Source organism: Sorex araneus, chromosome 1, assembly GCF_027595985.1.
Source record: "Sorex araneus isolate mSorAra2 chromosome 1, mSorAra2.pri, whole genome shotgun sequence".
Classification (NCBI taxonomy): domain Eukaryota; kingdom Metazoa; phylum Chordata; class Mammalia; order Eulipotyphla; family Soricidae; genus Sorex; species Sorex araneus.
This window is the reverse complement of record NC_073302.1, coordinates 378,676,434-378,702,325: the sequence shown is the minus strand read 5'-3', so window position 1 is coordinate 378,702,325 and position 25,892 is coordinate 378,676,434. Positions and strand designations below refer to the sequence as shown.

Sequence of the window (25,892 nt, the reverse complement as noted above, 5' to 3'; positions counted from 1 at the left end):
GGGAATAAGGACTTTAGTTGTTACTGTTTTTGGCATATCGAGTATGCCTCGGGTAGCTTGCCAGGCTCTGCGGTGCAGGTTTTTCCTGTGTTTACTAAGGTTTGATGCGAACATGACCCTAGAATTCATTATTTTTGTTTTGGGGCCAAGCCCTGTGATGTGCAGGGCTGAGTCCCAGGTCAGTGTTCAGGGGTCACTCCTAGTGGGGCAGAGGGGACCCTATGGGAATCCAGCTGAGGATAGAACCCATGTGGACCTCTGCCTGCTGTCCTATCTCTCCAGCCGCAGTCACTCGTCCTTTGCTTTTTTTTTTTCTTTTTGGGTCACACCAGGGAATGCACAAGGGTTACTCCTGACTCTGCACTCAGGGATCACTCCTGGTGGTGGAGGGAACCCTTTGGGATGTTGGGAATTGACCCGGGTGCAAGGCAAATGCCCTCCCGCTGTGCTATCGCTCCAGCCCCCATGCATCCTTTTCCAAGAGAACAAATCAGCAGCCTCCAAAGACAGTCTGGAAGCCAAGGGGCCCGGAAACGGGACCCCAATTCTCACCAAGAACACAAACATGGGTTTGGGGCGGGGAGGGTGGGACAGAGTGAGGAGGTGTCACTCACTTCAGCCAGTTTCGTCACGCATGGCCTTAGTGCTGAAGTTGGTGTGGCAGTTGACCCTGTTCCAGTTCCCGGAGATGGGCTTGGGGTCAAAGGTGATGATCACCCCAAAGTTCTTACACACATGGTGCAAGATAAACTGGGCCACCCGAGGTGGTCTCCATATCGATCCCTTCGCAGGGTCCGATCTGGAACTTCCACTGCGGGGCAGAGGGGCCAGGTGCAGTCAGCCCTTCTCAAAACCTTGAACCCGTTTTTTTTTTTTTTTTTTTTTTTTTTTACTTTTGGGCCACATCCGGCTGATGTTCAAGGGTTACTCCCGACCCAGCGCTCAGGGTTCACTCCAGGCGGTGCCCAGGGGGACCCTCGGGGATGCTGGGGATCGAGCCCGGGCCAAGCAAGTGCCCTCCCTGCTGGCCAATCCCTCCAGCTCCTGCCCCGCTTGGTCCCAGGCCCCCTTAGCCAGCAGAAATCTCCCATGGTGACCACCGGAAGTCATCTGCATGGGGGTCCCGCGTGGGTTGGGGGCAGTAGGGAGTTACCTGGACGGGCATCACCTCCGCGTTGGTCCCCCCGATCGTGATGACAGTGTACAGGCAGGCCCGGTAATGAGCCTCCACGATGTCGCGCCCATAAGCATTGTCGGACCCCATGCCGCAGTAGTAGGGAACTTGGGGCCCGGGAAAGCCGTTGGAGGGCCAGCCAAAGGGGTGCCCGTCGGTGCCCATGAGCGTGTACTCCTCCTCCATCCCAAACCACGGGAGCTGGTTGCTCACCATGTTCATTATGCAATTACAGGTGTACCTCAGGTTGGTCTCTGCCGGCTTCCGGTATTTAGAACCAGAAGCATTTAGAACTTCTAAATATGAAATAAAGTTGCTAACATATATATAAAAGATATAGACCTTCAAATGAAAAATGTTAATATAAAACATTTATAATATCTGATTGAAGGTACTTTGAAACATGTAGCTTGATGTGGTAAAATATTCCGGAGTTACTGCTGTCTTACATAGATTGACATGTCAAAAGCTCCACTGGGAAAAGCTTTGTTCAGTTGTCATAAAGGATTGCAAATTGACATGCTTTTCAATGATGAGATCAAGTAGTCACACTGACTTTTATATTATATGTATAATACTCGGTATATTAAATTATGTCACATTAAGGCATAGTTAATGAAGTGCTGCATGATAAATATGATCAATTTGGGTAAGAGTAATGCAAGTTTTCCTATAAACAGTTCAGTTCAGTGTATGTTCACTTTAACTGAAGAGTACTCCTAATTATCTGCTTTCATTCTGCAAGGAAAAAAAATGGTTGATTGTACAAGAGGACTTTTTAATTTACAGTTAGATCACTGAAGTGCATGCAAATGGAAATAAAACTGCAGCCCTGGGACATTCTACAACATGACACATGAGGTTGCCAAGGTAACCCACCAGGAGGTTGTCTTGGCATTTTCTGGAATAAAATGGGAAGAAAACATCATAGTGAACAGATGGGGGATGGGAATCTTCTGGGTCCAATCATATGAAAGTGTTGTAAAGAACTACCGCTCCATGAAATTGATTCCAAACTAAGGAGGAACAAAGTATTTCCTGCACTTCCATTGTTTAAATTGGGTAGGATGTATGAGCCAACTCTACAGGACTGGAATGTAATCAAACTATCTTAATTATTATTCAACATAATTGATATTTTATATATAATATAGTTTGGGTTACCATGTGATAACATTTATTAATTTGCATGCTCAAGATGCAGAAGTGATATTAACCTTGTAAATATTATTTTGGAAGTTCTTAGGAATGCAGAACTTGCCTTGGAAAATTTTCAGGATACAAAATTCCCCCCAAAAAAATAATCAAAGAGATGGGATGAAAGAATTCTTTCATATTACCTCATTGTTAATTATATATTAATCTCTTCTACTGTTCCTTTAAAATTACAAAAAAAATCCTTTAATTTGGCAATGATGTTCTTATATTTCCTTTTCAGGACTGCTTTTTCTATGTATTAAACACCCACAAAAAGTCTCTGTTCCCTCTCACTGAAGAGCCAATCTCTCGAATGTGAGGTTATTCTATAAATAGTCTGGAATCTCTTGGTCTGTCCTTGGGCTTTTCTTATTTCTCCTCTGTCCCTGAATATTGAATAATAACACTCTGAAGAGATGAAGGACAAACATGAAGATGGGCCACTTTGTTGTGGTGTGTGACAGCATCTTGGACTGTTATAGCACAGTTGCCTTAAAAATTTTACAAACAACCGTACAGTTCCAATAAGAAAAAGAAAAATTTTAAAAGAAGAATATCTTTTTATTTCAGATTCTTATAACTTATTAACTGATATTTCTAGTTTAACATAAAATGCAGAATTTCTGTCCTTTGAAATACTGCCCATAACAGGATAACCGGATATTAATTTCATTACTGGATGGCAGTAATCCAGTATAAAAACTTGAAGCTGCTTATCTTATATTGTTTTTTATTAATAATAACCAACGTTATCTTGCTAATTTGGTGCAGTAGATATATTTAGGGGCAAATTTTTTAAGAAGATTATTTTCCTTAACTTAAGCAACTACAGAAATTCATCTGATCATACCATTGCTTTTCCTGAAATATTTCAGTATTACACATCACCTATTTGCTATTGTGGTCTCTTGAGCCATGATTTACAGGGTCTTTGTCTATTAAGCTACTATTTAGCTCCAGTATAACAGAACTTCTTTTTTCTTGTTCTCTCTACACATTAAGGGAGCATTGTTTGTCTCTCTCTCTTTGGGGTACCTGTCTATTTACTTGGAAGCACACTTCAACTAGACTCACACATAACATCTTTTGTGAAATAATTTATCCTCCTCTTCATACATAAATGAAGTGTCTTTTTGCCTTTGCTCTTTATGCATTTTGTATTTATCTATTTCAAATGTATGACACAGCGGTATGCTCTAGAATTCTAACTTCCATGTGATATGATTCTGGAAAACAGATATGTATTGCTCATTTTACATCACTGGTACCTAGCAGAGTCTGCAGCACATAGCAGGAAATAAACAAATATTTGATACATACTGAATGCACTTCTTCAGTTACTGAATTCAGAAAATGCCAATGTGATTTCTTAACTAGTGAAAAATTATATTTATCCTAAAATTATATTGTCATAACCACCTAGTGAAGTAGCTCTAGGAAACAACAAAGCTATTTTTTAATTTATTTATTTATTTTTAATTCGTGAATCACCATGAGGGCACATTTACAGATGTATACACTTTTGTGCTTATGCTTCCCTCATACAAAGTTCGGGAACCCATCCCTTCACCAGTGCCCATTGTCCACCACCAGTAAACCCAGCATCCCTCCCACCCTCCCCGATCCCATCTCCCCCCACCCCGCCCTGCCACTGTGGCAGGGCATTCCCTTCTGTTCTCTCTCTCTAATTAGCTGTTGTGGTTTGCAATAAAGGTGTTGAGTGGCCACTGTGCTCAGTCTCTAGCCCTCATTCAGCCCGCAACTCCCTTCCCCCACATGGCCTTCGACTACATTATAGTTGGTAATCCCTTCTCTTAGTTGCCCTTTCCCCAGAATGTGAGGCCAGCCTCCAAGCCATGGAGTCAACCTCCTAGTACTTATTTCTACAATTCTTGGGTGTTAGTCTCCCACTCTGTTATTCTATATACTCTAGATGAGTGCAATCTTTCTATGTCTGTCTCTCTCTTTCTGACTCATTTTACTCAGCATGAAACTTCTCATGCCCATCCACTTAAATACAAAATTCATGACCTCCTTTTTTCTGACAGCTGCATAGTATTCCATTGTATAGATGTACCAAAGTTTCCTCAACCAGTCATCCGTTCTAGAGCATTCGGGTTTTTTCCAGATTCTGGCTATTGTAAATAGTGCTGCGATGAACATACATGTGCAGATGTTGTTTCGATTATACTTTTTTGCCTCTCTGGGATATATTCCCAGGAGTGGTATTGCTGGGTCAAATGGGAGCTCAACATCTAATTTTTTGAGAGTCGTCCATATTGTTTTCCAGAAGGGCTGAACCAGTCGGCATTCCCACCAGCAGTGTAGAAGGGTCCCTTTCTCCCCACATCCTCTCCAACAGCGGTTGCTTTTGTTCTTTTGGATGTGTGCTAGTCTCTGTGGTGTGAGGTGGTATCTCGTGGTTGTTTTGATCTGCATCTCTCTGATGATTAGTGATGTAGAGCACTTTTTCATGTGCCTTTTGGCCATTCGTATTTCTTCCTTGGTAAAGTTTCTGTTCATTTCTTTGCCCCATTTTTTGATGGGGTTGGATGTTTTCTTCTTGTAGAGTTCAACCAATGCTTTATATACCATTGATATCAACCCCTTATCTGATGGGTATTGTGTAAATATCCTTTCCCATTCTGTGGATAGTCTTTGTATTCTGGTCACTGTATCTTTTGCGGTGCAGAAGCTTTTTAGTTTAATGTAGTCCCATTTGTTGATCTCTGTTTTTACTAGATTGCTTAGTTCTGTTTCACCTTTGAAGATACCAACAAAGCTATTTTTAAATTAAGCAGTGCAGTGATTCTGATTCCAACATTTTTGACATAGACTATCAAATAATATTTCATATGCTCCACAAAAGTTTTCTAAAATAGAAAAAAAGTGTGTAAGTAGAGAAATAGCCAAATTCTAGAAATATTTTCTACAAAATAACTGATCTAAGGTCTGGGTTTGATTTCCAGCACCACATGGTTCCCCAAGAACAGAGCTGTGACTTGAACACCACCAGATAGATGTTGGCCAAAACCAAAGAAAATTAGAAAATGATAAATTTCTCATTTATTTTAAGCATAATAAAATACATTGTCAGTATAAATGTTCACATCAAGACTAAAATTTGTGTCTGTAACGTTGTTTTTATTTATTTATTTTATGATTTTTATACATTTTATCATAAAGTAGTTCACAGTAGTTCATTACAGATAATATTCAAACACCCACCCAACCAGTGAGCATCTTCCCACCACAATAAGAGGGAAATAGTCAAGGTTGGGGCCATTTAAGCCCATATATGCAAGAATACAAGCAAGTATGTTAAAATCAAACACACGTGTGCTACTTTAGGTACATCAGTGGGATAAAGTATAAGAGGTCACGTGGCTGCATTGTGGCCATGCGCTCCAGGAAAAACTGTATTGCTCTCTTCCAGGAGCTTTATTTTATAGTCTGTGGATCTTGGCTGTTGATGAGATTACATGGTACAGGAGTGGGGAGCAGGGGGCTTTTGTGGGTGATTGTCAAGCGACTGGAAAACTGGGGACTTGGGTGGAGGAGGCCCAGTCCCCATCCGAGCAGGCTTGGAGATCTCATCCACAGGTCCCGCATACTTGGGTTCCTCTGCCGGTTCCTTCACACATGAGGCTCGTCCCAGTGTGTGGAGAATGGCTGTGGCTGGGTTCTGGAGGTTATCGGCTGCTGGGTCTCTGCCTGGGGCATGGAGGGAAACTCAACCTGCCCACACCACACCACCCCACCACCCCCAAACCAAGTTGAAAGAGGAGTGGGTTGAGACAGCCTGGCTTGGGGTCAGGAGATTCTTCCTGCAACTTTTTTTTTAAGTGAGTCACAGTGAGGGTACAGTTACAGATTCACACCTTTTCATGCTTGTTTTTCCCTCATGCAATGTTCGAGAGCCCATCCCTCCACCAGTGTCCATTCTCCACCACCAATGAACCCAGTATCCCTCCCACCCACCCCCGATCCCATCCCCCCACCCCACCCCACCTCTGTGGCAGGGCATTCCAATTTGTTCTCTGTCTCTCCTTTTGGGTGTTGTGGTTTGCAACAGTACTCCTGTTGAGTGACCATCGTGTTCAGTCTCTAGTCTACTTTCAGCACGCATCTCCCTCCCCGTGCAGGATCTCCAATCACATTTTACTTGGTGTTCCCTTCTCTATCTGGGATGACTTTCCACCAACATCTGAGGCCCGCTTCCAAGCTATGGAACCAACCTCCTGGCATTATATACTACTATTCTTGGGTGTAAGTCTCCTACTTTGTTTTTTTATATTCCACAGATGAGTGCAATCTTTCTATGCCTGTCCTTCTCTTTCTGGCTCATTTCACTTAGCATGATACTCTCCATGTTGATCCACTTATATGCAAAATTCATGACTTCATCTTTTCTAACAGCTGCATAGTATTCCATTGTATAGATGTACCAAAGTTTCTTTAACCAGTCATCTGTTCTCAGGCACTCGGGTTTTTTCCAGATTCTGGCTATTGTAAACAGTGCTGCAATGAACATATAAGTCATTTCGACTATACTTTTTCGTTTCTCCAGGATATATTCCCAGAAGTGGTATTGCTGGATCAAATGGAAGCTCAATTTCTAATTTTTTGAGAATCGTCCATATTGTTTTCCAAAGGGGCTGGACCAGTCGGCATTCCCACCAGCAGTGTAGAAGGGTCCCTTTCTCTCCACATCCTCTCCAACAGCGGTTGCTTTTGTTCTTTTGGATGTGTGCCATTCTCTGTGATGTGAGTTGATACCTCATGGTAGTTTTGATCTGCATCTTCCTGATGATTAGTGATGCAGAGCATTTTTTCACGTACCTTTTAGCCATTTGTATCTCTTTCTTGGAAAAGTTTCTGTTCATTTCTTCGCCCCATTTTCTGATGGGGTTGGATGTTTTCTTCTTGTAGAGTTCAACCAGTGCTTTGTATACCCTTGATATCAATACTTTATCGGATGGGTATTGGGTGAATATCCTTTCCCTTTTTATAGATTTCCTTTGTATTCTGGTCCCTGTGTCTTTTGCGGTACAGAAGCTTCTTAGTTTAATGTAGTCCCATTTGTTTAACTCTGTTTTTACTTGACTGCTTAGTTCCGTGTCATCTTTGAAGATACCTTTAGCTTCAATATCGTGAAGGGTTTTGCGGACCTTGTCTTCGATGTACCTTATGGATTGTGGTCTGATGTTGAGGTCTTTAATCCATTTTGATCTGATTTTTGTGCATGGTGTCAGGTCAAGGTCTAAGCCCATTCTTTTGTATGTGGTTGTCCAGTTATGCCAACACCATTTGTTGAAGAGGCTTTCTTTGCTCCACTTCACATCTTGCCCCCTTATAAAAGATTAGATGATCATACATTTGGGGTTTTGTCTTGGGATATTCCACTCTGTTCCATTGGTCTATGGCTCTGCCTTTGTTCCAGTACCACTGCAACGTTATTTTTAAAAAGTATATTTCCATAATACTTTTAGGGAACAAGTTAAAAATATCATGAAATTATCTCATGATAAATCATATTCCATCTCTGAAAATCAGAAATTCACAATATAATCCATGTGGAATCCAAACATAGCAGATCTCTAGAGTTCCAACTGTGAAAATGTTGGTATAATTTTCACTTGAGAGAAATCAGAGAGAATAGTTTATAAATCAGTCAAGTATGTAAAATCTCTGTTGTACTCATATCAGAATCTGAAGTCTCTGCTGCTCAGGAAATAAAGATGTGGGACCAATTAATTAGGATGATTATAGAATCAATTTCAAATTTTCAAATAATTAAAAATATTTTTGGAGTTTAAAATTGGTATATATTTTACTAAACTTTTCTTAAAATCACTCACTTTGCTAATTTGTTCCAAAGATTCTATGAATACAGAAATGAACATATGAAAGAAATTTTTATTGGGCTTATGTCCAGTGTCCTCAGTTTACTAATCCATAGAGAATACAGCTATTTTTTTCATAAAAGAGTAATTATCCAATTTTGGTAAATTTTGTTTTTTGTTGCTGATTTATACTTAGAATACTTTTCTTATAATTTTTTGAGGGGGATACACCCACCATGCTCAGGGTTTACTCCTGGCTTTGCACAAGGGATCAATCCAAGCACACTTGGGTACCACGTGGAGTGCCAGGGATTAAACCTGTGTTGGCCAAATGTAAGGCAAGCATCCTACCTGCTATACTATCCCTCCAGCCCAGAGCACTTTCCTTATTCATATCTTCTTCAGATAATTTTGAACTGAACTGGTTGGGTGAAGTAAGTTGTAATATACTGAATTATACATAAGATGAATAGAGGAGAGGAATTTTAGAAAGAGAGACAAGAAACAATGCAATACCTAAATGTGTATTTTTTCCTATATGTTTCTCAAAAAATATTTTAAATCTGAAAAACTAAAAGTGTCTATGGTCAGAGGAACCTCAATACTCAAAAGTGTGATTTTCCCTGTTTTATGGATTTTACATATCATGGGGGAAAAGCAGCTTTGGAAAAAGCAAATCAAGCAACTTCGTCTGTTTCCCTTCCTTGCTCTATGCTCCTCTGAAGACTAATAAAGCAAAATGCTATAATCTCCCCATTTGCTTAGCTTTGAGAGCTACAACACTAAAGGTTAAGTATGTACATAAATCAATGATGGGTAACATCAACTTCTATTTATAATTTTCATTAAAGTGAAACAATTATTCCAGTAATTTGCTAAGGGTAAGAAAACAATCTTTAGGATCTTTACTTGACTGAGAACTAAGAATTAGTTCTTATACTATTAATTAAACATAGTTTTAATATTATAAGTAAATTACTTCTATATTACTAGCTTCTCAAATATGTTAAAATTTTAATTAATGATGAAAATAAAAATTAAGTATGTTTAGTTGTTGATTATATAAGTTAAAAATCACTTTCAAATATCATTGTATCACTGTATCACTGTTATCCCACTGCTCATTGATTTGCTCGAGTGAGCACCAGTAATGTCTCCATTGTGAGACTTGTTGCTACTGTTTTGGGCATATTGAATACCCCACGGGTAGCTTGCCAGGCTCTGCCGTGTGAGTGAAATACTCTCGGTAGCTTGCTGGGTTCTCCGAGAAGGATGGAGGAATCAAACCTGGGTCAGCCGCGTGCACTTCCAAATATACTAAAGAACAATACAAAATATGTCTATTTAGTAGTAAGTCAGTAGCTAGAAATACCATGTCTTAAACTCATTGAAAATAAGAGCCAGGGAGGGCTGGAGCGATAGCACAGCGGGTAGGGCATTTGCCTTGCACGCAGTTGACCCGGGTTCGATTCCCAGCATCCCATATGGTCCCCTGGCCACTGGAAGAGGTAGTTCCTGAGTGCAGAGCCAGGAATAACCCCTATGCATTGCTGGGTGTGACCCAGAAAGAAAAAAAATATAAGATCCAGAGAGATAGACTGAGGCAAAGATGCCTGCCTTGCATGCAGCCTACCTGATTCAATCCCTGGCACATGATTCCCTATTTCCAGAAATGCCCTGAGCAGAGAACAGGGAATAATTTCTAAGCATCATGGATATGGCCCCAAAATAAAAAATTAATTTAAGATAAAATATCAGGGCCAGAGTAAAAGTACAGCAGGTAGGACACTTGCCTTGCATACAGCTGACAGAGGTTCAATCCCCCAGCATCCTATATGGTCCCCTGGGGCCTGCCAGGATTGATCCCTGAGTGCAGAACCAGGAGTAAGTGCTTAGTACTGCTAGATGTGATACAAAAACAAATGAACAAAAAGATCACTTGTATCACTTGTATCCCATCGATCTTCGATTTACTCGGGTAGGCGCCAGTAACGTCTCCATTTGTCCCTGTCATGTGCTAGTGTAACCCAATGGCATCTGCTCACTCCAGGAACACGAAGAGCCTCAAACCATTTGATCAGGGTTTTGACGAAGAAGTCTGACCATCTAGTAGGTGGGCAGCCACGAAGTCTTTTGACGTCCCGTGGAATGCTGTCGGTAACAGCTCTAGTCCAGTGGTCATCTCTAAATCGCATTACATGTCCAGCCCATCTGATTTTTGACACCTTGGCAAACGAGACAGTGTCCCTGATTCTTGACCATCGATGGAGATCGAAACTCCTGATTCCTTCTCTCACTTGAGTGAAATGTGGTATTCCAAGCATAGCGCTTTTGATTCCTCTTTGGGAGACCTGAATAGCGTTTTCATCCTGTTTTCATATGGCCCAGGTCTCTGACGCGTATGTTAGTGCAGGAAGAATGGTGGAGTCAAAAAGATGTCCCCATGGGGCTGGAGCAATAGCACAGCGGGTAGGGCGTTTGCCTTGCACGCGGCCGACCCGGGTTCGATTCCCAGCATCCCATATGGTCCCCTGAGCACCGCCAGGAGTGATTCCTGAGTGCATGAGCCAGGAGTAACCCCTGTGCATCGCCGGGTGTGACCCAAAAAGCAAAAAAAAAAAAAAAAAAAAAAAAAAAGATGTCCCCAGAGCCAGAAGTTCTTTGTTCACTTAACCACTTCTTTGACGCTCTTGAAGGCATTCCACGCTGCTCTCTTACTCCTGCGCAGTTCAGGTGCCAGGTCATTTGTCATGTTGAGTTCTCGACCTAGGTACACATAACTGCTGCATTCATGGAATGAATGGAAATGTTTGTTCTGTTGAAGGCAAATGGAACATCAGGAACTAATCCGTTTCTCTTGAACATTGTCTTCATGAGATTCAGCTGTAGTCCAACCTTTCCACACTCACAGTCGAAGTCGGCCAGCATTCGTGCCACTTGGCTGATACTTGGTGTTATGAGAATGATGTCATCAGCAAAGCGGAGGTAGTGTAGTTGCCAACTGACTATCTTCATGCCCATTCCTTCCCATTCCTGTAGTCACATGATGTTCTCGAGGGTGGCGTTGAAGAGTTTCGGTGAAATGGCGTCACCCTGCCAAACCCCTCTCTTCACGTCGATGATCAAGTCTTTGTAGAATGGTGAGATCCTGGTGGTGAATCCATAATACAGATCACAGAGGATTCTGATGTATTAAGTTTGAACATCCTGGTTGGCTAGGGCTTCGATGACCACTTCAGTTTCAGTGGAATCAAAGGCCTTCTTTAAATCAATGAATGTTAGACAGAGCAGCATCTTGAACTCTCGTGAAACTTCAATGAGCTTGGTCACAGTATGGATATGGTCGATCGTGCTGAATCCTTTTTGAAACCCAACATGCTCTCATGGTAGTCCTTTTCCAGTGTTCTGCAAATCCAATTCAGAATGACTCTAGTGAATAACTTGTAGATGACGGACAACAGGCAGATCTGGGCGATAGTTGCTGATATCGTGAATCTCTCCCTTCTTGTACAGCAGGACGGTCTTGCTGGTTTTCCATTGGGACGGAAGCTTGCATTCAGACAGAATGTAAACATCAAAACCAATATAAATTTTATGCATTGAACTTTATTTAAAATGATGTACTTTTTAGTTGCTATGGGAACTTCTCCCTCTTTTGGCCATCAGTATTTGAGGGCATCAGGGACCACACCTGCTACAGCTGGGGGAAAGCAGCAAGCAATGTCAAGTGATTGAACCCAATGCTCCTCTATTTAAGCTATATCCCCAATCCAATAAGTATCATTTTAACTCCTGTTTACTAAGCATGATGTACCATTCATTTTGCCAAGAAATATATCTATTATGTGTTTTATTCAATCCTCATACAAACCAATGAGGTATACATTAGAAGGGTAAAATTATTAAGGACAGCCATAATTTTTGCTCTAATTTTAGGGACACTGAGAATTGACAATTTTCAAGTACTATAGCATTGTAATTCACAAAAAAATTTAAAAAGTAACATTTCAGCCCACTCGCCGCTGCCGCCGCTCTAGCATGACCGAGGAGCCCAAAAGAGCTACTTTGGACACCAGCTGCCCACTGAAATTCCTCCAGAACATGAACTGAGTGTTTCCGCCTTGCTGCCCCAGCAGGGGCCCGGTATTTCTCTAGGTTTTCCCATCTTATGAGTACCATAAAAGGGTAAAATATTGTAGTGATAGAATTTCTGGCAGAATTTTCCCTGGACTTTATACAGAAATCCAAAACCGCTCGGCTGCAGCAGCGCCTAATGTCATCTAATCATCAGCAATATGAAATGGTTCCTTTGTAACGGATTGGACTTTGGGGGGATAACCCTAACAAGAATAGTAAGTCTTTTGTTGAAATATTGAAGGCAATCATAGTGGTAGCCATCTGTCTAGACTGAACTAAGCTACAACCCCACGCCAGCTGAGGGGAAGAAATATTTCTTTCTCGGGAAGAAATGTGGCATGGCGTAAACCATATTATGATGTCCATTAAGCGTACATGAACCTGGTGGCGTGGGAATGGGATATGAGGGAAAAAAAAAGAAATTATGTACATGGAACAGCGGGACGCTGGTGGAGCCGGGGCCAATACCAGCGCACTAATATTGGTTCCAGAAACTGCTTGCAGACATGCTGCTAGACTATCAACTAAGCTATAGCCCCATGCCGGCTGATGACGGGAAATAACCATCTTTCTAGGTTTCTTCTCCCTTTGTCAGGCAGCGTGGCGACAATCATATTATGAAGATTACTAAGCAGGCATAAACTTGGTGGCGCGGGAACGAGGGGGAACAAGAAAAATGAATGAAGAAAAGTTATGTAACAAACAGCGGGACTTAATATCTCTACATTCTCAGCAATGGAAAACTATCAAATGCTTCCTTGGCAGTAGGACTGCCTTTTTTTTGGGGGGGGGGAAACTCAGGCAACAATAGTGAGTTATGAGTTGAAACATGGAATGTAATCAAGATAAAGAGTAATCAAAATGAAACTTATCACTTACAAGGGGGGACTGGGGGGATGGGTGGGGGCGGGAGGTGGGAGGCATACTGGGGTGGTAATATAATATGGACACTGGTGAAGGGAAGGGTATTTGAGTATTGTATAACTGACATAACCCTGAGAACTATGTAACTTTCTACATGGTGATTCAATAAAAAAAAAGTAACATTTCAGGCAGAAAACAAATAAGAATCCAGGACAATAACTATTTATTAAGCCAAATACCTGATTATTCTAACTCACAATTTCTTCGAATATTGAGTTTAATTGAAAGTGTCAAGGTAATTGCATATATAGTTTTTTTTCTTTTTGGGTCACACCTGGCGATGCACAAGGGTTACTCCTGGCTCTGCACTCAGGAATCACTCCTGGCTGTGCTCAGGGGACCATATGGGATGCTGGGAATCGAACCCAGGTCAGCGCGTGCAAGGCAAACGCCCTACCTGCTGTGCTATTGCTCCAGCCCCAACATACATAGTTGTTTTTTTTAAAAAAAAAAAGCTTCAGGGATTGTTTCATGTTTTCTGCCCTAAACTCAAATTGATCCACATCATATTTCATAATATTGAATTGAGGGTAGAGTTCCTGAGACTTAAAAATAGTGAGTATTGGTCTGGTAAAATATGTAGCCTTGTTGTACTGTTGCTCTATGTACTCTTACTTTATGTTCATCCTTGGAAAACTTTAGTCTGTATTGAAAGACATTGTGTCCCATGAACTTCACAACTAATTCAAGACATTGACAATTACTAGTATTGTGACAGAGCAGGTTTGCAAAGACTATTCACTATTAGTACAGATGAGAAAAATGTAAACTTAGAATATGTTACTATAAAACGCTAAATCACTATTGAGATTTTCTGACATCAAATAACCTGCTTTTAACTAGTTTCAGATTTGTTTTTCATAATGTTTCCTGCCTTCTTCCCAAATCCTGCTAGAGGGATTCTCAATTGTTGGTTTTCTATGATTTAATCTTTTAAACATATTTTAATTGTTGATAAATAGCCAAATTATATTCACGGTCCTTGAAAATAATCACTGTGCTGTTATAAAAATATATCTGAAATCAAGAGTATCCATCTATCAGGTCTCTAGTTAAATTTATCTCCACTTCTCAAATAACCACTGAAGTTCCATATTTTACTGAATTTATCTCTATGAACTTAGAAGAAAATAAAAACTTTCTAAGCATATTTATATATGCAGCCATATCTATTTTACTGATTTCTTCCAAAATGCACAAAAACTTCAGCTTATTATTTTTTAATTTCTTATTTAATGTTGGTAAGATTTATCTGCTTGATTATATTTTATGTACATTAAACTTTAATTTCTAATTTAATGTTGGTATTATTTATTTGCCTGAATATGCTTTACGTATTGGACAACTATCTTAAGAATAGGGGACTATTATGCCACATCTCTTTCTCTGTGCACCTAGCTATCAAAAATGCTTGCCAACAAACACTATATTGAAAAAATCATAATGAAGATGTATTATATAGAAATTTTTCACATAAAATGAAAGAAATATATATTAAGAACACCCAAATAAAAAGCTGCTTTATGGATTTATAGCATAAGTGGCATAAAATAGAAATTTCTTCTGAGTTGCAATTTTGAACTAGCCTTGGGTATTGAAAACTTTATTTCCTTTGTGATTACCTTTAAAGAGAGGAATTTTACTACAAAACCTACAAAAGTTTAATCATAAGAAGAAATGATTGGTGGAGGTGAATGGGCATTGGTGGAGGGATGTGTAAAAGATCACTGTATGAGTGAAATGCAAACACAAAAGTTCATAAATTTGTAACTGTACATCACAGTGATTTTCTAACAAAAAAATTTACAAAAAAGAAAATAAAATGGTGAAATTAAAAAAATTAAAATAAAAGATTCTTTTATATCAATATAGAAGAACAAATGAAAACAAAGAAATGAAGTTAGCCTATCTTCTAATCTTAAAATAAAAATTAGGGGCTGGAGCAATAGCACAGCAGGTAGGGCTTTTGCCTTTCATGCTGCCGAACAAGGTTCAATTCCCAGCATCCCATATAGTTCCCGAGCACCACCAGGAATAATTCCTGAGTGCAGAGCCAGGAATAAACCCTGTGTATCTCTAGGTGTGACCCAAAAAGAAAAAAAAAATTAATAAGTGACCTCTATTTTTTCTATAGTCATTCTAGAATATCTACACTTTTCAATTTTGCTGGCCAAATTTATAACTGGCCTTTGCATTTTACTGTGTTAACCTTTTAGAGTTCTCCAAATTCCCAAAGCACAATTTTCCATTTAAAACCTCAATGAATCACATCTAATTTTTGTAGGCTTATTTGATTTCATAGTGCTCATTAAGGTACATAAAATGCCTCATTAATAATAACAGTATATTTTCTGAAAAAAACTACAAATACAAACATTTTCAAAGCATATGTAATGGATAATAGGATTTTCTAAAATTTATTATTTATATTTTTAAATTTAAGGCAATACAGACTTGTTAGTGTTAAACATTTTTTTCTATCTTATCCAATAACTCTACTGTCACTGTCACTGTTATCCTGTTCTCATCGACTTGTTCTAGCGGGCACCAGTAACGTCTCTCATCGAGAGACTTATTGTTACTGTTTTTGGCATATCCAATATGCACGGGTAGCTTGCAGGCTCTGCCTCTCGGGCTCGATACTCTCCATAGCTTGTCGGGCTCTCCGAGAGGGGCGGAGGAATCTAACTAGGGTCGGCCACGTGAAAGGCGAATGCCCAACTGCTGTGCTATCACTCCAGCCCATAACTGTAGTAAGGTACTTAAAATTTTATTGTCTTAATGTCCAGGAAAAATAACCTTAGGCTCTACCAATAAGAACTGTGATTACCAAGCGGGTGATGGGAGTGAGCTGAAAGAGACCAATAGCTTGCTATGGAGAAATATTACATTTTTGTTGTTTGCATATTATGATAACATGGCATCCCTAAAAAGATAGATATATTTATCTGTTGTGAACCAGTGTTACTATAAATAAAATTTTAAAATCATATTGTCATTCTCAAGTTCATTGCACAAATTTTCTTTTTCAATATTTAATAAAAGATACATATTACATGCATATCATAATTTAAAATATAAATATACATTTATATATTGTTAGTGTTCAAGTCTTTTTGGAGTACTGCAACAAAATATTGAGTGGACAATTCAGAGTGTATGAAGAGTTTCTGATCTAGAAAGCTTTCCAACGGCAGTAGGGGTCGTTTGGTTTCAGAAACTCAAGGGCCTTTCTCCATGCCTTGCCAAGACACTTCCTAACGACCACATCCAAGGAAAGACATTGTATGAGGAAAATAGACAGAATTCCTTTAGAACTAAGAAAATTAACTTGGTGGGGATATGGTGTCGCCAACAGATCAACCTATACGTGCAGGTTGAGTGCTTTAGCAGCCTGATGTGCTTTCAGGCTTCCTGACACCACAAAATTGCCGCTGTGCCTTTGGCCAGATGCCAACAACTTGGGACCAAGTTTACCAAGAAATTAAACGGCCAAAAGTTAGATATGTGGAACCCATTACCACAAACCACCTCTGGCTCAGCTATACAAGCTCATTTGTTGGTCTTATTCCAGAGACCAATAGATAAATCTCTAAACAGATAAAAAGCCACAGTTACTCTCAAACCTGTGCATGGCTGAACAGACTGGGGTAAATTGGAAGAGGCAGGTTGTCCTGTGCCTGCCCAGGCAGATCTCCCAGCAGCTGCTTCCTTCCACAATCCAAAATCGCTGCCATATCCCCCGCCTGACTCCACCATCTCAGGACGGACCTCACCAAGATATAATCTGCTGAAAATTCAGGTATGCGGATTTTGTCACTGAAAGATCCAGGCTTTCACGGAGTTTGGGTGAGCTAGCTCCCCCCACTTCCCAATACACTGGCAGTCACCCCCATGAACCAACTCGAGCACCATCCTATAAACTCTATTACAAGCCTTGCTTCAAAGACCCATAAATAAACTTCAAAAAAGACCAAATGCCAGAGACACAGCAGCAAGTCCCGGAAGACACCACAGAGCTGGAGATCTCTCTCTCTCTCTGGTTCCCATACTGAGCCAATTTCACTTGGGCACCCCAGATGGAGCAGGTGCAGTCTCCCCGACTACTCTAGATGGAATCATGGTGATCAAGAGCTTCCACAAGGAAGGATCAGGTATACGGGTTCCAGAACTAAATCTCCATGCCGCATGGTGGCAGAAGCATCGGGCTGTTCCTCCCCGGCTCCCTGCTCACTCTGTGTGGCTGTCACACCCAAAATGTGCCTCCAGGATCCATCTTAGTGCTAGTTCACAGACGCCCAATTGAATCCCAAAATGGATTAGTGCCCTATAGAAATGTCTCTGGAACCCAACCATCTACAATTTAGGATTCCAGAAGCGTATGGCCACGACACCCATGATATTCAAAATGAGCAAGAGACAATAAATGATCTAGCATCTGCCCCTGGCAGACTGGATTGAATGGTGGTGGGAAAATTTGAGCAAAACACAATTCCCCAAAGTAGGGAGAGTGTATTGAGGAAATTGTCTGCCATGGAGGCAGGGTGAGGACTGGGGTGGGGTTGGGGGTATATACTGGGGACACTGATGGGGGAAGGTGTGCACTGGTGGAGGGATGGGTATTCGATCATTGTACGTATGGCTGAATCTCAAACATGAAAGCTTTGTAACTGTATCTCACGGTGATTGAACTAAAAAAATGTAATATGGAGTTCATACAAAATTCAATCAGCTTAATCAATGGCTGAATAAATAGCAGTACTCCTACGTTTAACAAAAAAGAAAATTAACTTGTCATGGAGCGATAGAACAGCGGGTAGGGCATTTGCCTTGCGTGGAGCTGACCCAGGTTCGATTCCTCCATCCCTCTCAGAGAGCCCAGAAAGCTACCAAGAGTATCCCGGACAGTAGAGTCTGGCAAGCTACCCGTGGCGTATTCGATATGCCAAAAAAAGTAGCAACAAGTCTCACAATGGAGATGTTACTGATGCCCGCTTGAGCACATCAATGAACAATGGGACGACAGTGCTACAGTGCAGTACTACAGTCCATGTATTGGTTCAGGACTTGGGAATACATGGATACAATAAAAAGCACATTTTATGGATATAACAAGAAGCAGTTTTATCAGCCTTAACCATTTATGTGTCAGCCTTGATACTAAATATAAATAGATGGTCATTCAAGCTTAATAGGAAATAGTTTAGAAACCATCAGAAATGATATGATTACTTAAGTGAATTTGCAAGTCTGAAAGAAAAAAATCATAAACTGAAAATCAAATTAGAATAAGTAATGACTGATAATTGAACCTAGTGTAGAAAATAAACTGCATACCAGCCTAGAAATGATCAAAGTAATAAATATGATGAAGGAAAAAAACTTATAGAAGTGACCACAGAATTTATAAAGAAAAAATAATAAAGATAAAAAGCACCAAAACTAGGAATTATGTCAGGCTGACAATAAAATTAATATTTGAATTGCTTCTTTGAAAATGCTGATGACATCTAATAAACTTGGTACAATTCATTATCTTCCAGCCTCAGCATTTACTTGCCAGGAAATAAAATTGATATTTCATAGAGTTTTAAAGAAATGGTGAAATCACTACAGTATATTCAGTACTCACAGCAGTTAGTCCTACTGCTATTGTTACTAGCTGCTCCATTCCAGAAAATGTTTACTTTGAGTACTGTATTCAAAAAAAGCAGATGTACTGGTGCTCACTCGAGCAAATCGATGAGCAACAGGATGACAGTGATACAGTGATACTCTATTCCAGAAAATGTTTACTTTGAATTGCAGAAGAAATTTAATGCACAGTTATTCAAAGTACATATGGACTAAAATATAATGTTTTGAGATGGATGATGTATTTGTCTTGCTTTGCATATAGCTATTTTATTCTGAGGAGCAGGAATAATAGAATAGCAGGTAAGAGGCCTGCTTGCATGTTGCTAACTGGGTTTGAGCCCCAGCACCCCATATGGTCCCTCGAGCTCACTAGAAGTGATTCCTGACTGCAGAGCCAGGAGTAACCTCTGAACACAACAAGGGGAAGAGGAGGAGGGAGAAATAGGAAGAAGAGGTGCAAACTTGAAAATGATTTAAAAGCCTACATACTTGTTAACTGTATTCATTTCCTCTGTAAATATTGACCAATTCTCTTATAAAATAAAATATTGATGCTAAAAAAATACCATAGTGTAGATGACTTGAGCAATAAATATTTATTTCTCAAATCTGGAAATTCAAAATTCAAATGTTTGCATATTTTCTGACTGATGAGAGCTTGCTTCCAAGTTCACTTTTTTGTCGTGTTTTCACATGGCACAATGACCAGAGAACACTCTCGAGAACCTAATTTCATTCATAATTAAGTCATAAGGACAGTAGTATATGAGGGACAATGATCTATGTTGAGTATAGTTGAGAGGACTGAAAATCTAAAATTGCAAGAGGCAGATAAAAGGTACTGCTCTGAGTATGCGTGGGTCTGGGATTACGTGGTCACTAGTGGCCTGAAACAGCTATAGCACCAAGGTCAAAAATGCCTGGCCAGTGATTATGTTTGCCAGTGCACCGCAGTACAGATGATGTGAAAGTAAAGCAAGCTGAGTAGCATGTGGAACTCTACGTTTTATGTAATAATTTGTGGAAATAGTACACAAGCAAAATATATATCTATGTATATAAATGTAATCCAACCAACGGCCAACATCCAGAGACTTAAAACCAAGCTACTGGAAGCAACATTTTATAAGCTAGTTCTCTGGGAGAACGTGGCAAGCTACCGAGAGTTTCCTGGCCACATGGGAGATCCTCGCAAACTCCCCATTGTATATTCATATGCCGAAACCAGTAATAATGCTGGGTCTCATTCCCCTGACCCTGAAAGAGCCTCCAATGCAGCATCGTTGGGAAGGATGAGTAAAGAGAGGCTTCTAAAATCTCAGGGCTAGGACAAATGGAGACGTTACTGAGACCACTCGAGAAATTCAATGATCAACAGGATGATGATGATAATGATGATGATAAATTATATGCCTCTTAAGAAAATTAATTAACACCTCTTGATGGAAGAGGCATGTTGAAAGTAGACTACAGACCGAATGATGGGCTGTCAATACCTCTATTGCAAATCACAACACCCAAAAGGAGAAAGGAAATGCCCTGCCACAGAGGCGGGGTGGAGTTGGGGGGGATAAGGTGGTAAGAGGGATACTGGGATCATTGGTGGTGGAGAATGGGCACTGGCGGAAGGATGGGAACTTGAACATTGTATGACTGAAACGCAAGCACAAAATTTTGCAAATCTGTACCTGTACCTTGTGGTGATTCATTAAAAAATAATTTTTTAAAAAAAGACAACATCAAAAAAGAAAATTAATCAACCCCTCTTACATTAATTGATTACTTGTTGATGACACTAATTAAAGTTCTTTGACACTAACTAAATATAACTATAAGCTTTTTAGCATTCTTTCCGAGGACTTGTTCTATCAGAAATTAGAGATACCTCACCAAGATTAATAGTTTGAGATATTTCATTAAAAACAAAACTGATGTTTTGGATATGTCATAAATTTACATGCATTCTTTGCTTTTACCTTTAAAAATAGATGTTCCTAATTTCTTGAATATTCAATTATGTCTCTCAAATAGAAAAATTGGTAGTACAACACTTCCACCCTTCAAGATTAATTTACTCTTCCATAGGTTTTCTCCTTCAGTTAAGAGTTTCTTGGAGCAGAAATTTCATGGAAATTCCATTATCAGAATTTTTAAATTTTGATCTTAATTACACATAAATATTTTATGCTTCTTTTCAACTATGACCTGAAAACATATTGAATAAACATTTCTATGATTCATTGCAAATTTATGTGTGCTTCTGCAATTTTATAGTTTAGTTAGATCCTGGGTAAGAAAACATGCTTGATTTTGTTCATATCTTAGAAAAGGTATTAAAACTAATTTCCACTGTAGCACTGTTGTCCCATTGTTCATCGATTTGCTTGAGTGGGCACCAGTAACATCTCCATTGTGATACTTATTACTGTTTGGGGCATATTGAATATGCCACGGGTAGCTTGCCAGGTTCTGCCGTGCGGGCAGGATACTCTTGGTAGCTTGCTGGGCTTTCCGAAAGGGACAGAAGAATCAAACCCAGGTGGGTCGCATGCAAGGCAAACGCCCTACCTGCTGTGCTATCACTTTAGTCCAAAACCAATTTCCATATTTAAAAATTCTAGTTTTTAATTTGGGTTTTAAATCATACCCAGCTATGATCAGGAATTCTTCCTATTATTGTGCTCAGGGATCATATGGGGTGCCAGGAATTGTACTGGTTCTACCACATGCAAGAAAAGTGCCTTACTCTCTATACTCTCTCTCCAGACCCTGCAAAAAAAGCATTTGAAACTATATTTTCATTGTTAGATAGCTTCAATATATTTTCATATGCAATCTAAGCATTAACCACGCTTCTCTCCAAATCACTATTGTTGCCAGTCCACAGTATAGACTGCAACAGTATAGATTGTACTCCAAACATAACCAATCTTTTATTGAGCTCATCATCTGAAAGAACTGCACAAACTATAAGAAGTGGAAAATGTTTGCTTAATCCATATATATTATTTTAGTTTAATGCAGCTATTAAATCCATTAATGACTAAAATAAGATATATATATAAACATATAAAGTGTGTGTGTTCCACACATATTGATAGCCAGAAAGAATTATGCATGAATTGCTTTAAGAAGCTAAAAAGCAGTTGCAGTACATTTCCTTATTTTTTCTTAGAATATATAATCACATTGTCTAAAATATATTCAGTCCTCAAAAGAATTACTGGTACAAAATCTAGGTTATGTTAATAAAATATATCAATATTAAAAGTACTAATTTAAAGTATATATAATGTACTTTAAATTAATACTTTTGATTTTAAACTGTCTCTATCATCTAAAATTACATATTAGTCTCTTCATATTCCTTTTATAATAAATTATCTTCAAAATTTTTATTTATATGTGTAGATTTATATATCATCATAACTGAATTAGAACAACACACTTTTATTTACCTTTATATTAGGTCAGTTTTTACCTATCTTTATAAGTTAGTTTTCCATAAAAAATATAACAACAGTAATTAAAATATCCATTTAACACCTTGGATTACTTCATAAACATGAAATACAAAAATGGCTAGTAGTGTGATATTATTTCTTAAGAGAGCTTAGTACATTATGTGCTCAAATTCAAACTGTGCTTAATCATTACATTGCAAAAAATATGAATACTATAATTATTATAATGGCAGAAACTCTAAAAATGAATATTAAAAATCTTTCTTTTCTATTTAAAAGTCACTCTCTTCTGTTATATTCCTATCCTAAAATTCCACAGCCATTGTATCTGTTATTTAACACCATAAATCATTTTAATGCACAATTTATTTTCTATTTTTAAAAATCAAAGGAACTAGATGATATCACACATCACATTTTTTTCTTAGAGCAAGAAAGAAAGAAAGGGAATTAGAAAGAGTATTTATTAGGTATCTTCTCTATTAAAGATCCTACACTCTCAGTGTAAATACCATATTTTTATTATCTTGCTTTAATTACACCTGTTCACGATGTTTTAAAATATATTTGAGCTTACCAGGTCTTCTACATTTTTTTCCTACTAAATGACATCATACAACTTTTAAAGTACTCCTTCAGTCCAAATCCCCTTACTTATTATTACAAATCTCCTTAAATCCTTACCATCACTTACCTTTTTTCTTCAACCATTGGTAAAAATTCCAACAGGCATTACCATCCCTGAGTATACTTCAACATTGGTGAAATCTGTTTAAAAAAAAAAATTAGCAAACACTAATGAGACCAATGAAACTTTCCACTTCTGATTACAAAAATAAGTACAATTAATTTCTGAATATATAAAAATAAAGAGAAATAAAATTACATTTGACATCTACATAGCATATTTATGTCCATAGAAGCTATCAAATTGTTAAAATTTAAAATAATAATTTATCATGAGTAGTTGATGTGCTTCCTGGAGGTTTAAGAGTCTATCAAGATATGTCAAGATAATGATAAGCAAAGGTAATTTTACTACAGCTACTATTTATCTCCCCTCTCTCTCCAGGAATTTATCCATTTTTTCTAGATTCTCTCATTTCATGTGTAAAGATTCTCAAAGTAATCATTGATGATCTTTTGAATTTCTGTGGTGTTTGTTGTGACATCCCCTCTTTCATTTCTGACTTGGTTTATTGGGTTTTCTTTCTTTGTGAGTCTTGCTAGTGATTTGTCTTTTTTTTTTTTTTTTTTTAAGGAACAAGCTCTTGGTTTCATTGATCTTTTGGATTTTTTTTTTTTTGGATTCCAGTTCATTAACTTCTGCTCTCAGTTTTATTATTATCCTTCCCCCTACCTGATTCAGATTCCTTTTGCTAGTCATTTTCCAATTTAAGTTGTGCAGTCAATTATTTATGTGGACCCTTACTCCCTGATGAATGCTTGTATAGCTACGTAATTTCTTTAACACTGCTTTTGCTGTATCTCACAAGTTCTGGTAGATAATAAACTCATCCTAATTTGTTTCATAAATTTTAAATTCCTCTGTGATCTCCTCTCTGATCTACTGGTTGTTCAGTAATGAGGGATTTTAATGTCCAGGTGTTGAGTTGTTTCTCAAATTCTGTTTGTGATTAACTTCTACTTTCAGGACATCATGGGCTGAGAGGATAGTTGACATGATTTCTATGCTCTTGACTTTGTGAAACTATGCTTTGTGTCCTAATATGTGGTCTATTTTGGAGAATGTCCATGTGCATTGGAGAAGAATGTGCATTTGACTTTTTGAGGATGAGTATATACATATGCATATATACATATATTCTTTTTAACATTTGCATAGTTGCATAATAATCTATGATATATATCAATGTACATATAAAGATATATTTACATATTCTTTCATATGTACCACATCTTTCCCACTCATCTCTTGATGGGTTTTATGCTGACTTTATTGATCATAGGAGTACAGAAGTCTCTCCAAATTAATTGGGCTTTCTTCTCAGTTACTTGGGTATCAAGAATTTGAATAACTGTATCATATTACTGCTATTATTAATTTTCTTAGGCATATTCATATTGTTCTGTAATTCTAAAGCAAATAACAATCCCACAGTGGAGTACAGGAATCCTTTATCTTTGTATACAGTCCAATATATGTTTGTTACAGTTTTGGTAAACTTTTCTCATAGGAGTGAGATACACTGATGCTGTTTTCACTGTTGTTTCCCTAATACCACTTGTCACTTATCATCCCGTTGTCCATCGATTTGTTCAAGCAAGTGCCAGTAACTTCTCCATTCATTCCTGCTGCTTGCTAGTGTAGCCCAATGGTGTCTGCTTGCTCCAGACGAGCCTCAAACCATTCACTCAGGATCTTGACAAAGATGTCTGACCATCTCGTAGGTGGGCGGCCAGGTGTTCTTTGGACGTCCCGAGGAATCCAGTCGGTAACACCTCTAGCCCAGCGGTCATCTCTAAATCACATTATGTGTCCGGCCCATCTGATTTTTGACGCCTTGGCAAACAATTCTTGATTGTTGACAGAGGTCAAAACTCTGGATTCCTTCTCTCACTTGAGTGAAACGTGATACTCGAAGAATAGCTATTTCTATTCCTCTTTGGTATACCTGAATAGCATTCTCCTGCTGTTTTCGTAGGGCCCAGGTCTCTGAGGTGTATGTTAGTGCAGGAAGAGTGGTGGAGTCGAAAAGGCGTACCCGGAGCCAGAGATTCTTTTTCCTCTTAACCACTTCTTCAATGCTCTTGAAGGCATTCCACGGTGCTCTCTTCCTCCTTCGCAATCCAGGTGCCAGGTCATTTGTCATGTTGAGTTCTCAACCTAGGTACACATAACTGCTGCATTAGGAGATGTTCATTCTATTGAGGGCAAATGGAACATCAGAAATTAGTTCGTTTCTCACAGCATTGTCTTCGTGAGATTCAGCTGTAGTCCGACATTTCCAGACTTACAGTCGAAGTTAGCCAGCATTCGTGCCACTTGGCACGAATTTTAGTGTTATGAGAACGATGTCATCAGTGAATCAGAGTTGGTATAGTTGCCGACGGTCTATCTTCACTCCCATTCCTTCCTATTCCCGTAGTCGCATGATGTTCTCGAGGGTGGCACTGAAGAGTTTCCGTGAAATGATGTCACGCTGCCAAACCCCTCTCTTTATGTTGATGATCACTTCTTTGTAAAATAGTGAGATTCTGGTGGTGAATCCATAATACAGTTCACAGAGGATCCTCATGGAGGATCCTGATGTACATTTCCCTAATTATAAAAGATAATCAAAATACATTATTTTTGCCTTTTTGCACACTATATACTTTCTTTGTATAGTTTACTTAGAACCTCTGCCATTTTATATTTGTCTTATTTACTTATTATTGTTGAATTTATTATGCTCTTTTGGATGGAAGTGGGTTTTAGGCCACACCTTGTGTTGCTTGGAACCACTTTTGGCAATGCTCAGAGTGACCATATGCTAAAGAGCATATTCA

General features: G+C 38.8%; 1 pseudogene; it reads right to left on the bottom strand.

Moving 5' to 3' along the window:
* Positions 1-615: 615 nt before the first annotated feature.
* LOC101554537 (glutamine synthetase-like) lies at positions 616-23,090 on the bottom strand (annotated as a pseudogene).
* Positions 23,091-25,892: the final 2,802 nt, after the last annotated feature.